Raw genomic sequence first — 17,041 nt, forward strand, 5'->3', positions numbered from 1 at the left:
AACCTGGGTTTATTTTTAGAAAAACTTAGTCATGTTTTTCAAATGGACTGGGTGAAGACTGCAATCAACAAGGACTCAAAAGTTCAATCCTTTTTTGAATTGCGGGAATCATACATAACTACATTACCTCAGGAGACCAGAAAGCATATTATATCAACTTTTGACCAAACTTCTTGGTATGTTTTAAGATGATTGGATAATAACCCTCCTGTTGTACTGTAACATAATTTGCGAAGAGTTATGTTTGTTTTAAAACAATTTCTCTTTATTTTTTATTGTTTGGTTTTGTTTTTCTTTTTGTATGCATAATCCTTTGTTTATATACATTAATTGCTGAGCAATGTTGAGTATTCTACTGTGCCTTTGAATTGTTGGTTTTGCACATTGTTGTTTTTTTTTATTTTCTTCTTATATTTTTCTGCTGCACTGAATCTGTTTGTTTTATTAATTCCTCTAATAAAAATAATAAAAACATTATAAAAAAAAACTATTCTTGTTTTAAACATACCGGTACATCTTTAATGTTTGTTTGCATTGTGACCCGCAGGTTTTATCTCAATGTCAACATCGGCCCCCAGATGAAAAAAGGTTGGGCACCACTGGTATAGAATGTCCAATGAACAAAAGACATTGTGGGTTAAGATAAACTCCAATAAAATAAGGACAAAACAATTGAAATGCCAATGATCTGGACCCTCCTCAAAATAAAACATTTCATTACTTTTATGCCCATCTGATTTGATACAGAGTAATGTAAAGGGGAATTTTTGTACACAGGGTTTTGGAACACTATACACTAATCTACTGATCTTCTCAGTAAAGAAATGATTCCTGAAATATAATCAGAGAAAGGTCAGACTTTTGCTCATCTTTGCTAATGCATAAAATATAGGGAGATATGGGTTTTCAATCAATGAGTACCATTTGGCATGACTTACACACACATCTGTTTGTAGTTAACTTTGTGATAAGCGATGTGATGTCGGTATTTTTATCTGTAGTTCAAAAATTAAAAGTAACGAATAGGTGAATAGTTACAAGGTTCAGTGGTGGACCCAAAGGGGTCCTTTTCTTCCTGAGGTGACTTGTATTTTGGTATGATGATGGGACCAACAAGTTCAGTGTGTTTCGTAAAACATTGTGAAAAATCAAAAGTGGCAGATGTGTGAGACTGTGAAAAAATTGAAGAGGTAAATAGGAGAACATGATTATTCAATGTTTTACCATCATAAGAATCCAAAACAAAAAAAAAATATTTCAGAATCTTTAATTCCTAACTCAGTGGTAAGCTTTACCAGTCCAGATAGCTAACTTATTCCTATAGAATTGTTTATCCCTTTGTATATGCAAGTTATACCTTTTGATCCAAGCAACTATATAGACACTTATTTCATACCATAATGAGACCTAAATGTCTGAGTACATTGTATCTTGTGAAGGAGGTGCCCCATCATAAATTTAGGGACAAAAGAGAGAAGATTTTCAGTTTCAGTTAAAAAAAAGTTTTATTATACTACGTGAATTGTTCTTGTTTTGGGTGCCAACGTCCTTTTTTTCTGTAACTGTTACATATATATTACAATCTGGTACACAATGGTACCACAACCAACTATGTGAGTCTAGTAATTTTTGATATTCAACCCAATTATATGCTTTTTTTAAACTAGTGACTCAGCATGTTTGTGTCATACACAGCCAGACAACTAGTGTTTTTAGAAGTCAGAAAAATTAGCATATTTCTATCAGCATCTTTCCCTTAGTTACTTCAATGTATGCTATTTACTATGGAACAGGTGACATATTTGTAATATGTCTTTCTCGCTAGACTTCTTTCCTTATGGTATATCATGGTATAGTTTTATATGGTTTAATTTTTATTTCATTAGACTTCTAATATGGTCACTTTCCAAAGATGTAACATTTTCCAGTTGGTGATATTAATGCAGCTGTATCAGTAAAAATATCTTTGCTATCTTAAGAGTATTAGTAAGAGGATAAGAGTATTAGTAAAAACCCTTTAGGAATGAGTAATTTTATGTACTAAGGGAAAAGCCCATATTCTAGCTTTTTTAAATTTCATATGAAGAAAAGATTAAAAGAATCTTAGTTAATTTACACTAATTTACAATTTACACTTTTTAAACATTTTTCAGTTCATACACAGTGAAAACTGCTGCTGCCAATGTGCTTTCCTCTCTGGAATCACAGTAACGGCTGAGCTAATAGATTTGATTGTAAATAAACCGATTTGATCACTATGAATGGACGACATATAGCCCCTGATTCATCAATAAAATCCGCGCTCGCTGGAAGCGCGAAAGTACGCGCGGCCATCGATCGCGGATTACCGCGGTCCGGACTCGAGTGTGCGCGTACACTCGCCTCACTGCCAGCCGCAACATCGCGCTCGTGCACACGTATCCGACAAGGCATCGGAAGCTTTTACATAGGCGCCTATGGAGAGGAGTTGAATTCGGTTAACTTTTGCCTAACAGGAAAGAAATAAGTGATTTAAAAATATGCTTTTTTCTTAGCGCACATAAAAGTTAAAAACATTTAAACAGCGCAAACATTTTTTTTTAGGGCTATGAGTAATGTGTGTGCCATTAGAAAGAATGATTTTTTAGGGGAACAGTTACTTTTAATGCAAGCTCGCCAGTGTAAAGCTGCCGGAGATGCGCGACTCCGGCCGCGATCTTTTTCAGTTGCTGAATAGCGCGATCGCGTACGATTTCGGATCGCGAATACGAATGCGCGACCGATAATCCGATTCTGCTTGATGAATCAGGGGCATAGTGTTTGCATAATTTTGAACTAATCAATGTAGTCCCTGGGCATCAATGGAGACAGAGAGCTGTGAGTGATGATGCTGTGAGGCTACTAAAAACTACGAGACCACAACATTAATAAAGAAGTGTGATTGTTTTTATTATATTTTTTATAGCCATTTTTAATATTTTTGCAGCATAATGTAGCTAACACAACGGTAGCTATCATTACAACATGCATTCACAAACAGAAGAATATAGAAATGTGTGATGTTCCACTTTAACAATTTGCAGCCAGGCAGAGCTTTAATACTGAAATGAACAGGCCATGTCCCTTCTGCATTAAAACATACTCACTTGCCTGATCACTCTCTTCAACTGCCAAACTTACGCAATGTTCGGCGCAGGGACACCTGGCACATCCCAGCTTCCCCTGCAGCTGCCCACAATATTCTAGCCCAGCCAATCAAGGTTGCCACAGATTGAAACAAGGAAGTGAAGAAAGAAGAAAATGGCAACACCAATAATGTAAAGAGTACAGTTGAGTGTAAACTGGATTTAATTCCTCTTTAAGAAGTCAGGCATAGGTAATGTTGCTTTAACAGCAATTCAACAGCGAATATTCTTTAGTAATATATGGTTTTAAACTTGCATTTTAAGAAGGAGAAGTAAGCAAAATATTTATGTAGCACTGGGAAATGAGAGGCAGGGCCTGCATAAATAGTGAACAAATTTAGATGCATCCATGCACACATATAAACATTCATTTGACAACAATAATAGGTATATTAGACTAATTAATTTTAACTACTTATAAAAAAACATCAAAAAAACTAAATTCTTTTAAATTCATGGCAAGAGCTGGGATGTCATAAATTCTGTATCAGCCCTTTAAGGTCTTTCCCTATGGCAGTATTGCAATTTTGCTTGTTTCTGCCTATTTCCTTGATCTTAATATATTAGACTTTTTCAAATCTTGCTATGTATTTTATGTATGTAGTTTGGGCATTCTTTGTCTTCTTCACTCCCCTAGCACTTGATTAAAAGGATGTTCCACTTTTATCTATTCCTAAAACAATTTTTTGTTTCCACTCTGAATTTTCTAGCTTGCACTATAGAATTTCCATAAAGTAAATATTTCTTCTTTTTTAGGCTTTATTTTTTTGCATAGGTTACTATGAGCTTTATTACTATTCAACATATATTAGCCTTCAGGATACAGATTCTGATAAATTCTCATGCACATTCAGCATGATATACTCCTATATCATGAAGTACTTTTTAAATAGAATAGATCAACTTCCAGATACGTTCCTGCTACCGTGTTTCCCCGATCACATGAACAATAACTGTGTACTGTAGTCTTCTTCATGGGTAAATAAGGCATCCCCCTGAAAATAAGCCCTAGAGCATATTTTGGCCTTCAAAAAAAAATAAGACAGTGTCTTATCATCGGGGAAACAGGGTAATGTGCACATTTTATACTCAGCAGTGTAATATCTTTGTCGTTTTTTGCACTTACGTTGGCCCAGGGCTTTCTAAATGCATTTGAATATGAAGGTTTTCAATGCATAATGTAACCTTCCTCTTTTCTGCATATAAGATGTCTTTTCACCCTTTTTTATTTTAGACATATTTTTCTTTTCCTGATATCTTGTTAATCTTCAGGAACAATATTGCTTCTTCCATTTCTTCCAGTGCTCATGGAATTACATCTTTTCTGTAATCCATTTATTTTTTCATATGCACAGTCTTTATATTTCTCTTCATTTCTACCTTCACTGAGAAATTTAACATTTTCTGTTACCTTTGTATCGATCATCTTCTATTTGCTATACATTCCTACTATACCATAAATTAATTCACAACTGGAAGTCACATTTTTGCATTTTACCTCTTTAAAATGCTTTTGGTCTTTTCTTGCTGTTCTCCTTGCTCTTGTAATTGATTTAAATAATTCCTGCATTGTTGAACACAATTCGCTTGGCTTTCCATTACAAATTCCACAGGTAAATAAGCCACACGTTTATTGTTCACAAAATGTCTTCAGTCTAAAAATGTATTACAGGAAACTGTATCAAATTCCCTGCTGCAATGTAATGCTTGCAGGCAGTCTTCACAATTATAGCATTTAAACTTGTCCTTTTTCTTGCTGCTGTCAAATATCTATTAAAAATCCAATCCTTAATAAATAGTCTCTTCATAAATTTTAGAGATGTCATATTGATCTGTTATCAGCTCAATCATTCTAAACAGAATATGTTGGGATTTTTGAAGGAAATCTGGTATAATTAACTTTTGCTGTTCTATTTTAAGACACATATTCTCATTCTTTAATAACAAAATTACCACTTTATCAGATGATTCAAAGTGGACTTAGGATCAGATAAATGTTTTGCAAAGTAAGATATTTATTATTTATTACTGATGGCTAAACTTTACTTCTATAAAGCTTTATTTGTTTTACCCAGCAAAAACTGAAAGGTCTGTCTTTGTGCAGTCACCAACCAGATATTTTATGTATCTCTAAAATTTTTTGTGATTGCTCAGATATCTGCAATCCTTGTAAAACCATCATTGCCATCATCTGTTTCTGATGACCCACCAAGTAACCAAGTAGACCCCTGCCATGACTTTGCAGATATTTAAAAGAGGAAAGTGGAACCTAAAAAGGTGAGCAGATCCAAGAAATAATGTGGCACTGCTATTTGCAGTTTGTTTAATTTTCCTAAAGAAAAAATATGTCTGAGATAGCTAAAAACCAAACTTTCGACTTTACACACTATTAGTCAATAATAATAAACATAGGCATGCCCCTGTCAGTTTCTTGAATACACATATTTTGTGTAGTTTCTGACTGCACATTCTCTGACTGTTGTCTTTGCTTTTTACATAACCAGGGTAGCTAGGACCTTCTATCTAAGGATGAGCGAGCGAGTTTTTAAAACTCGATCTCGCAGCGAATACAGCCGTTCTCACTTATGGAAATTTTAAGCAAGAAAAAAAAATCTCTCTGATTTTTATAACAGTGTGCGATCCCAAGCACTAGAGGTTAATTAACCTCTGGTGCCGGGGATCTTCTCAATGAATGTGTCAGCGGCCGCATTCATTGAGAACAGTGTGCAATCCGCGGTTAATTAACCTATAGTGCCCCGGGGATCCCAAACAGGAGGATTCACAGGGAATCTTGTGAATACTCCTGTTATAATGTCCTCAATCTTCTGATGGTTTTGTGAAATCGGTTCACGAAATTTTGCGGAAACATTGGAAATTCTGGCATTCTCGCTCATCCCTGCTTCTATCCCCACCTTTAACACCACTGGCAGAATCCTCCACCTCACCCCCTCACCCCCCACCTGCTTACCAACCACTTCCACACTATTAAAATACACAAACACCAATTTGTACCTAAATTGGCTTGCAAGCAGACATTTATTATCCATAAATAAATAAATTAATTATTCAAGTAAATACCAAATAAATATCCAATCACAAATACATGACAAAATGAATTACTTAAATTTTACACTTTGATATACCAGCATAAATTCCTATGTGCAAGTTTCTTTTGAAATGATGATTATATGTAACATTAACACATTTTTGTTCTTTAAGACACAATTTATGAGGTATGTATTGAGCTGTCTTAGTTTAAAAACAGCTCTTTAGAAAAAATGGCATTGTAAATATCTGTTGTGATGCAGCATCAGAAATGAATGTGAAATAGTTTTATTGCACTGCGTACCTATGATTGTAGTGAACCAAGAAGATAAAAACACATTAAAGCTTTTAGCTACCGGATTTTGAAAACAGCCTGTTCCTATAGCTGACATGGTTTGCATTTTAAAATATTTAAGAGCAGCAAGTCTGTGTTATTTTACTTATGAGTTTTTGTAATATTCTCAATATGTTCTTAGCCTACACTGAACATATGAGTCTTTGATTTACTAAAGTCAAGATTATATATCAGTTTGGGTTACTAATACTTATTTTCCTTCACCAGCAAGATGATGTTTATTTGCCTATCCATTCTAGTACATGTTATTAGAAGTGTGCATAAGTAAGCATGTCTACATTTATTGGACTCTGGAATGTTTTTCCTTTATTACTGAACAGTTATGCAATTAATAGTCATGACTAGTGTTGGTCGAATAGCTCACTATTCGATTTGCCAGCTATTCGCTCGAATATAGCAAAAAAATTTGGGTGGTCGAATGTCAAAGTCGAACACTACTAAAGTCAATTGGAGGAAAAATTTGTTTTTTTTTCAGCACTGTGTATAGCTTCTACCACCTCCAAACAAATGTAAAAAGATACATTATAAAAGGATACATAAAAAGATACATTGTAAAAAGATACATTGTAAAAGGATACATAAGATACATTATAAAAAGATACCTATCACTATTACATACCATACATACTATACATAAGATTAAAGAGCACTTGTCACATCAATTTTAGGCTAAAGCTAGGTACACACTTCCAATAATTATTGTTAGAAAATGAACGATTACGACCGCTGAACGATTATGCACGATTATACTTGAACGATCATATTGTGCACAATTCTGTGCATGCTGTAACAATATGATCGTTCATATATAATCCACCAACAGTGTCCACACGGTAGATACAATCTTTTGAACGATGCAGGGAGGGACATGTAAAGTAGAAAGTGTACCGCAGAAACATGCACGATCACTGAACGACCGTAGACGATAGATAGTGAAAGATCGTCGGCCAATCGGTTGTTCATCGGTCATTTCTAACAATAAATATTGGAAGTGTGTATGCAGCTTTAGTCTACACGAACTGTTTTCCCAGCGTTTAACCTGAGGCTTTTTAAAGCTCATGTTTGATGTCCCCATGCATTCCCATGGGCTAATCTACACCAGGACGTATCCTTCAGGCACGTTTTTGAGCGTTATCTTAAACGTTGCTTGCAACATTTAAAAAATGAAAGTGCTGGACAAACACGAGAAAACGCTTCCATTGAACTCAATGGAGGCTTTTTCAATCATTTTTAAGCTTTTATGAAAGCTTCCCTTGAAAACAATGGGGGCTTTTATAAACATTTTTAGCAGGACTTTGGAATCGGGAAGCCCCCTTTAATAAGGAGACTCCCAGATCTCCACTGTCCCACCCTGGGGAATGAGTACAGGGGTACATAAATCCCCTTACTCATTCCCTGAAAGGATTAAAATATAAGTAAAAAATAGGACAAGGCTTTAATGTTAAATTATTTTATTAATGTGTGTGTGTTTGTGTAATTTAACTTTTGTTTTTTTACAGGTTATCCCAATGACAGGAGGATTTCCAGGGTTGCAATTAACACAGCACTGGAAATCCTCCTGACAGTGAGGGATTGCAGCCCCAGGGACACCGCGGGCTCGCAGGGCGGGTAAGTTCCTTACAGCTCGGACCTTCTATCCGAACTTTGATCTCCACCAACTAAATCTTCTTCCCCCCCCAACCCCCCAACCTGCTTACCAATTATTCCCAACCATTAAGGACACAAACAGCCATTTATTAAACCGTAAATAGATAAATTAATTAATTAACCATTCAATTAAATATCCAATAATGAAAAAAATACCAAAATAAATAACAAGCTTTTCACATTTATATGCCTGCATAAATTGACATAACAAAACATAACCCAAAAAATTATAATCTAGCTAACAACCCAATTTCCCCCATTTAGTAATACATAACCATAAATAACAATAACCCCAATAATATAAACACCAACCTTCCAGTTATAAACCAAAACAACCTAAAAGAGGGCCTCCCTCCTCCATTTCCCCCCTTTTAACCATCCTAAACTTAATCCCCCCCCACCTCCCACTCAACACTAGCACTGCTCCCTCCCTACAGCTAGCACATTTTGTTAACCCTTACCGACCCTGGTCTAGGCCTCACACCCTGTCATGCAGGCCCTGCACCCTAATATTTATGGCTATGTGCCTCTCTTTCTAATAAATTTATAACACAATGCTTTTATGATGTAAAGCATTAAAACCAAAACATTTGCATAAAAATTCCCAAACAAAAATATGGGAAAATTTTAAGTATATAAATAAAAAAAATCTTAATTTTTTTATAGTTTAAAAGAGAAAAAGTGGAAAGATAGCTGTTCTTTATGGCAATAAATAAGTCTAGCATGACATAAAACCTTTTATTTCAGTTACTAAAACATACACTTCTTAGAAACATAATTGGTAAAAGAGGCCATGGTAATGTTTAACCAAGGCTTTATAAAATACTCTCACTAACTTCCTCAGAGTACATTCAACCCAGGAAATGTTACAAAAAGGGGGAAATGACTCGAGTGGAGATTTTGGATGGTTATCTTAATGATGTAATAATTACTAATTAATCCAGTTTTAGTAGATGGAGGTATCTACGATTTAAATATGTACACTGGCTGCGCTTTTATTTTTTTATATATCTTCAACCTCAGATATGTGTTGGATCTTGTAAGCAGTGTAAGGAATACTATCAAAAATAGGGAAGGGTACAAAGTACATTTACGCTCTCCCAGTGGAAAATTGCAATTAGCTACAGTTCCAAGGCTTCTAAATGTATTTCACATTGGGATACTTACCAAAAAATTTTATATAGATGGTACAGAACTCCACTCAGATTATCGAGATTTGTGCCAGATTACTCCCCCCTGTGTTGGAGAAATTGTGGAGATTTATGTACATATTTACATATGTTATGGGAATGTAAGAATTTACGTAGTTTCTGGAACTCTATTTTTGTATTAATCTCGAAAGTTACAGGTGTATTAACCAGTCCAAATGCGGCATTAGCACTATTAAACTTGGGACTGGAGAACTTCCCACCCTGTTTTCGCACTTTGATCACCCATATTTTTATTGCAGCCCGACTCTCTATAGTTACCAAATGGAATCACTCTACAACACCCAACCTTTCAGATGTGGTATCAATGATACATACAAATTATTACTATGAACGTGCTTTAGCTCTTAGCAATTTCCAAATTCATAAGTTTCGTATAAACTGGATTATGTGGGAAAAATTTTTACCCAATACCCATCACGATAAGTAAACAAAACAATACTTTCTCTAGAGTAAGCTATCGTTAACTGTCAATAATAATGACCATTGTGTTTGTTATAAATTTTTCTTTTTTACTTTTGTTTTTCTTGTTGTTTTTTCTCTCTTTCTGTAATGTTTCAAAAATAAAAACTTTAATAAAAATTACTTTAAAAAAAAAAATAGGGAAGGGTATTCCAAAGAAGATCTTATGGATTAATTGAGAGGTGCTTCCGAGTATAAGGAAGAATCGTCCTAAGTGTTGTGTGAGGAGGTATGGGGGAAAAAAGCTGGTGGCAGCTGTCCAAACCAGATTTTTTACCCCATACCTCCTCACACAACACTGACCCACATCTTGGGCTCTTTAGTGAGAGTATTTTATAAAGTCATGGTTAAACATTGCCATGGCCTCTTTTACCAATTATGTTTCTAAGAAGTATATGTTTTAGTAACTGAAACAAAAGGTTTTATGTGATGCTAGACTTATTTTCTGCCATAAAGAGGCGCTATCTTTCAATTTTTTCTCTTATGTACTATTGGCTCGGCAACTACTCTAGTGGTATTTTCTAAACTTATCACTGCGGGATTGGCTTCCTCTCCTTCTGAACCTATACAGTTTTAAAGATTTAAAGTCAGTTCTCAAATTAAAAATTAACAAATAGCACCAAAGTATATACACTCACTAGCAACTTTAATAAATACATTTGTTCAACTGCATGTTAACACAAATATCCCATCAGAAAATTACATGGTGGCAACTCTATATGCCATGTAGGCATATAGACATGGTTAAGACCATCTATTGAAGTTTAAAGCGAGAATCAGAATGAGGAAAAAAGGTGATTGAGGTGACTTTAAATAAGGCATGGCTGTTAGTTTCAGGTTGGCTGGTCTTGGTAATTCAAAAACTATTGATTTGCTGGATTTTTCATACACAAACATCTGTAGGTTTTACAGAGAATGGTAACATTTACAAAAAAAGGAAAATATCCAGTGAGCAGCAGTTCCCTGTCTTGTTGATACTAGAGGTGAAAGGAGAATGTCCAGACTGTTGGAGCTGTAGAAGGGCAACAGTAACTCAAATAACCACTTGTTACAACTGAGCTATGCAGGGTCTAGTGATAGTAGTCCCCTACCCACTTATTTGAAAAATTTTCCTGTATTGATTTATGTTCTTATGTTTCTTACATCCTTTCACTAGTCAGTTATTTATCCCTTGGTGTTAGAATGATTGTTAAGTGATATTTGTATATTATCCTATACAGTATAATATTTTATACGATTTTGGTTTAGTTAAAACTGCATATCCCATGATTTCTTGCATTGTGTAATTAAGGCCTGAGTATCCATACTTGTGTTCTTAGCTCTCTACTGCATACTAGGTGGCTAAAATACAGACAAATTGAATAAAGCTTTCAGTGTAGCCACTGGCATTATCGATATACAGTTCTCTGTAAAGGGTATACGACATTTAAAAGGATTTATTGAGGACATATTTTTAGATACAAAAAAGCAATACACCTAAAGCAGGTTGGGTATTGTGTTTTTTTGGATGCTGTAACTTCCCTTCTTTATCCTATATTTCACATACTTTTAGAACTAAAATTTGTTTTATTTAAAAAAATGTATTTTTTAGGTTGTTTTTGAATTTAATGACATTGTAAATGCATAGATGAAAAACATATAAATAAGTATTTATTCTGCCAAAGGGTTTTTTTGCTGCAATTAGGTTTTTTTGTTTGTTTTTGTAGAATCTGTTTATTGAGAGATTTTTGAAAATACAAAAACAGAAGAAAATTGTACAAAAAGAATGTAACACTGACAGTACTAAAATCAAATAATTTACAGTACCAATGTTTATAATAAAGTACCAATAAATATCATTAAGTCCCAAGGTATCAATGGAATATAATAAAGGAAACAAATCATTCCATATCAATAGATTATAAACCAATGGAAACATGGGGTTCCACACTGATAGTAAGGCACCTGGGCAACACCTAGCCAAATACATTTGTTTAATCTTTGAGGAACTCAAATCACTCATCAATGTATACAATATTGCAAACTCTTTGAAAACACTATTTGTCATGGTTTGACAGTAGGTGCACAGATATGTGAATTTGTTTGTATCTGTCTGTCTCTGTACAAATATAAATATAATACAGAAAAATGGTTTCCAAAGTACTAAGGATTATCTAAGGAGACTGCACAGTAGAAGATTTTTTTAATCATGGTCTTTGCCAACTAAACCTCTAATGGATTTAGAGGGAGGGAGGGAAAGAGTGGGATGACTCAGTTCTATATATGTCTGAATTTTAGTTTGAGGCATTGAGCTATGTAACAAGATTTTTTTTACAACAGTAGTTAAAGAGAATCTGTAAATTATGCAGAAAAAACAAGAAAGAAAACATTACACACTTTCTGTGACACAGAACATTGCCAAAAACTCATAGCCCTTTTAACGGTGGTGTTAACGTTCAAATTCATAATTCCTCTTCATTACATTGGTATAGCATTTAGGAACTCAGTTAAGGTATCTCGATCCAATATCCTGGCTCCAATTCCTTCCCATTTCTTTGCTCGACCATTATCCAGAAGGGCCAGAAATTCTGGTAGCAATATGTGATTTTAAATAGGTTATATTAATTTCAAAGAGTAGAAAAAAGAGATTTGCAACTGCAATATTTATCCTTCAAATTAGTGTACAATGTAAAAATCCTAGTTTTCTATCTAGCTGTTATCAATAAAGGTTCAGCCCCCATCTGTTTATAGAGAGAGAAAATAAAGATCTTTCATTATTCGGTTAGTGTATTCCCAACTTGCATTATGATTGATTGATATTATTGTTGAATTCATGTTTCATTAGATAGGCTGCCCAAATTATAAAACCAGTGCCAGGTTATATTAGGTCCAGTGAAAAGTAATTTGCACTGTGTTTTTTTTCTTTTGCTTGTCATTATTTTCATCAAAAGCGATGATGAATGAAGCTCATGTAGCAAAGGCACTGCCTTAACCATCTGTCTTTCTTTTATCCTATTTTTTCAGAAAACACTGATATTGCCACCAACTGGGATTTTTTGGGTGTTCAGCTGCTTTGAGATGCTTTGTGTGATGGATATCTTTGATCTAAGCTCCCTGGAAAAGAGAACAAACTGTCTTTTTTTCTGTGAAAATGAAAGACATAATCCTTAGACACTTTCAAATGTTGATAGACTGAAATAATTAAAAATGTAATGTGCTATAAACATTGGAAAGGAACACATAGCTAGCTGAAGGTGAATGTGATTGATCATTATAATGGGAAATTGAGAAGCATCCAACATTTCACTGAACTGCCTTTTTTTTCTGATAAACACCACTATGATAAACAAAGCAAAATAAGCCTCCATGCTTTGACATTGATTAAAATATCTGAATACAATGTAGTAAATTATTTCCCTTTATTGTAATATAAAAATTACACTGGAAACGTATAGCTTCATTCCTGCATATACAGATGGTTTACATTTCATGCAGACTCAACATCAGTGAAATTCCAAATTGGAAAATAAAAGCCAAAATTCCACCATTGTGCCTGAGGTAAATGGAGCAATCAAGACATAAAGTCACTGGAGCTTGATTGCATGAGATGACATGACTATGAACTTTGTACAGCGCTGCTTAATATGTTATATATATATATATATATTTGTTTATATGCTATATAAATACTGTATAATAATAATAATATTTAAAAAATGAACTCTGTTTTTAACATCCCAACTGTCTATTGTGCTTTAATAGGTTCTGACTCCTGCTGAGTTTAATATATACATAGAGCTGAAAAAATAGACACAAACTGATGAATTAAAATTTGCAGATGTTCTGATATCGAAATTTTAAAAGGCACAAAAAAAATCTTTCCTAATATTATGCTTACCAAAAAATGTAAAGAATACATAGATGTAAAAGCACACAAACCTTCTTTAATACTCATTCTGTGCCCCATGTTTTTTTTTTTTTACTTTTGGAATGTAATTTTACTTAAGTGTTTGTTTTCCACCATTGTGATGTCAAAACCTGTAATTTAACAAACTTCCTTGAAGCCCAAGCTATCATGATTTGACAATGAAAAAAAAAGCAACAGGGATGAGCTCTTTCTGTCAATTCGCTCTTTTCTCTATCAGCGTGCTCATTGTGAGCTGTTTAGCTCCTGGCATTACTTACTATTCCCCTTCTACATTTAGCCCTGCTGGGGGACTTCAAGAGGCTGATACCAAGTCCAGCCCCATGTATGAATAAATAAAGAGCTGAAGTGATTGGTTAGTGTGTCTGCCTAGAGTTCAGCTTTTACTTTGGCTAAAATTTAATGGGATTATAATATTTACATTTAACAACAAACAAAAACAGACAGATATATAGACCTTAATGAACTACATTTTAAGAGGGTGTCACTTGTCTCTTTCATAGGTGGCCAGCCATAGTGAAACACAGATCTAACTTTAAGTATACTAAGGATCTACCACAATGTTACATTCAGATATTAAACTATTTTTAAACATTAAGTGAGGTAAAGAGAAAGATATAAAGACTTAAAAAATGTAAGTGTAATAAAATTTTGGGTCAAGCTGTGGTTACTCTTGTTCTTGATACTGAATGGCTGAGAGCTTCCTATTTGCTAAGATTTTTAATGGAAGGGAAACATTGAAGCTCAAAGTGGAAGTATCCATGAATTTAAAGTAAGTTGTGAGACTTTTTAAGGACATATATTTTCATTTTCTCAGATGAGGTTGGAGCAGAGAGTAACTTTATCTTTAAAAAACTAGGCTTTTGCTGTGAATACCTGGTGATATTGAATGGAAACATGTTAAGTAAGGAGACCAATCAGGAGACCAAAAAAGAAGATAGGCAATATGGATCATACTATTGAGAACTTTGAATGGCAAGTAACATACATGGAGTGATACTGAAGCTAAATTGTGTTTATTTTAACATTAATCAGTGAAGTGGTGGTTCTCACTCTGAATGGAATTGATCCCTGCTGACTTAAAGTGAAGTTATGTATTTTAATTATAGATATCCCTGTCTCTTTTCCTGAAGAAGCGGATTAAATGCGTGAAAGGCATTGATTCAACAGGATGTGCCCCTTTGATTTGCTAACCTGGACAGGAATTTTCTTGTAGTGTTTGTTGCACATTTTTATTTTTTTTATGGTAATATTTTTAATGTTATTATTAAAGTTATGTTTTTTGATATGTAATTGTAAAATTTGGACTTATTGGCCTGAAAAGTCCCATTTTTTAAGGGAACCCCTCAGACCTCTATTTTGTATTATATTAAGGATGTGGCCTTGTAAAAATGAACAGGGTTGCTAAATCTAATTAGTACTGTTTACTAAACCTTACAGAAAAAGGTAATATCTTCAGTCCATTGAGTTAGTCAATGGTATTTAATTAACACTAGACCAACATTTTCTTCCCAGTTCTTTTCAGACCAATTATGTACTTCAATAAAAAAAAAAACAAAAACAAATGACTTCTGCAGATTTTGGTATCAGAATCCATATTTTTGAAGTCTTTCCAGTCCGTGTATTAGTTTTTTTGGACCCTTACCTTCTTTGTATCGAAATCTTTGTACACTTACCAGTCCATGTATCAGCATCTTTTAAACCCTAACAGTCCATGACACAGTATGAGTTTTTTTATGTTCTTGCTAGTCCATTTATCAGTATCTGTGGGCACTTACTAGTCAATGTATCAGAAAACCTATCTTTGCACCATTTTGAGTCCATGCATTATTTTCATCAAGTAAAAAACCTTTATGTATTTTTTTACTTAAAAGGAAAAAAAGCCAATCCCCACCAAAATCTAAAATGCAGACAATATATTCTAAACGGTATATACTCAGATATGTGAAGAGAAGTTTATCAACATGGTCAAAAGACTAATAATAGTTATGAGATGAGTAGATTTGCTACAAAGCTAAAGGGTGGCCAATGTGCCTGCAACACTTAAAGAGTTTTTAATTATAGAGCATGCCTTTTATATTTAATAATCCTGTCTCTATATGAAAGCTTGTAAAAGCTTTACACAACCAACAGTCTGGTAATTTCAAAAGTGGACTTTATATCCATATAACACCAGAAAATAACCCTAGTATGTACTCTATATACTGGGAGCTTGGACACGTTATTTCTGGTGGATTTCAAGGTACAATTGAAGCTTATACTTTGGTATAGTTTGGTAAATAATGATGGGTGAGTAAACTCTCAAAGTAATTTCCTTAGTTTTAGGAAAAAACATTCCTGTGCAAACCCAAAAAGGTGAAAAAAAGAATACATTTTGTTATTAATTTTTGTGATGTCTATTTTCTTGAGTTCCAAGAACCTCAAATTTGAGCCTCAAAATGTTGTGTAAATAAATGGAAAAGGCATGTAGGCATTTATAGGTCCTTGCAATAGGTTCAAGGGCCAGTATACAAATATTAAAAAGACCATGGGTTTGCTTTATAGTGGGATTTCTCCTTAACTTTTAGATCAGGGAAAGTTTTATTAAAAATCTATTTCTAAAGGAATATCACTGAACTTCATTCCAATATTGCCATGATCTGCCAATTTCAATATGCCAAACTGATACCTTTCTCCTCCAGTGCACACCGTCAGAGTTCTGTGTGCAAGAAAATTGACTCAGTCCAAAAGGAATGTCCAGCTGGCCAGCATTTTTTATAGCGAGGCTGTAAGTTGTGGGAATATGAGCAAAATGTGCCAGATTGATCTAAATCTCTGTGGGGGTATCAAATCCAACTTAAAATAGACATGTGTACATCAGCGCTTTTATTGCACATTCTGAAGTTAGTTTAAAGATCTAAATCAGTATCTACTGCAGATACAAGCAATTTATAAGAAAAAAATGGCATTCACTTTTAAATCCTTTGAAGTAAATTTACTGTGACAATAGCAAAATGCTTGACTACAGCCATAGCCTAAAATAGGTGTCTTATTAAAAGTTAACACATTCTGATGAGCATGGAAATGGCAGCTATAGGAAAGAGGTAAAACACAATGCCCCTGATTCATCAAGCAGAATCGGATTATCGGTCGCGCATTCGTATTCGCGATCCGAAATCGTACGCGATCGCGCTATTCAGCAACTGAAAAAGCTTGCGGCCGGAGCCGCGCATCTCCGGCAGCTTTACACTGGCAAGCTTGTATTAAAAGTCACTGT

Source organism: Pyxicephalus adspersus, chromosome Z (genome assembly GCF_032062135.1).
Source record: "Pyxicephalus adspersus chromosome Z, UCB_Pads_2.0, whole genome shotgun sequence".
NCBI lineage: Eukaryota > Metazoa > Chordata > Amphibia > Anura > Pyxicephalidae > Pyxicephalus > Pyxicephalus adspersus.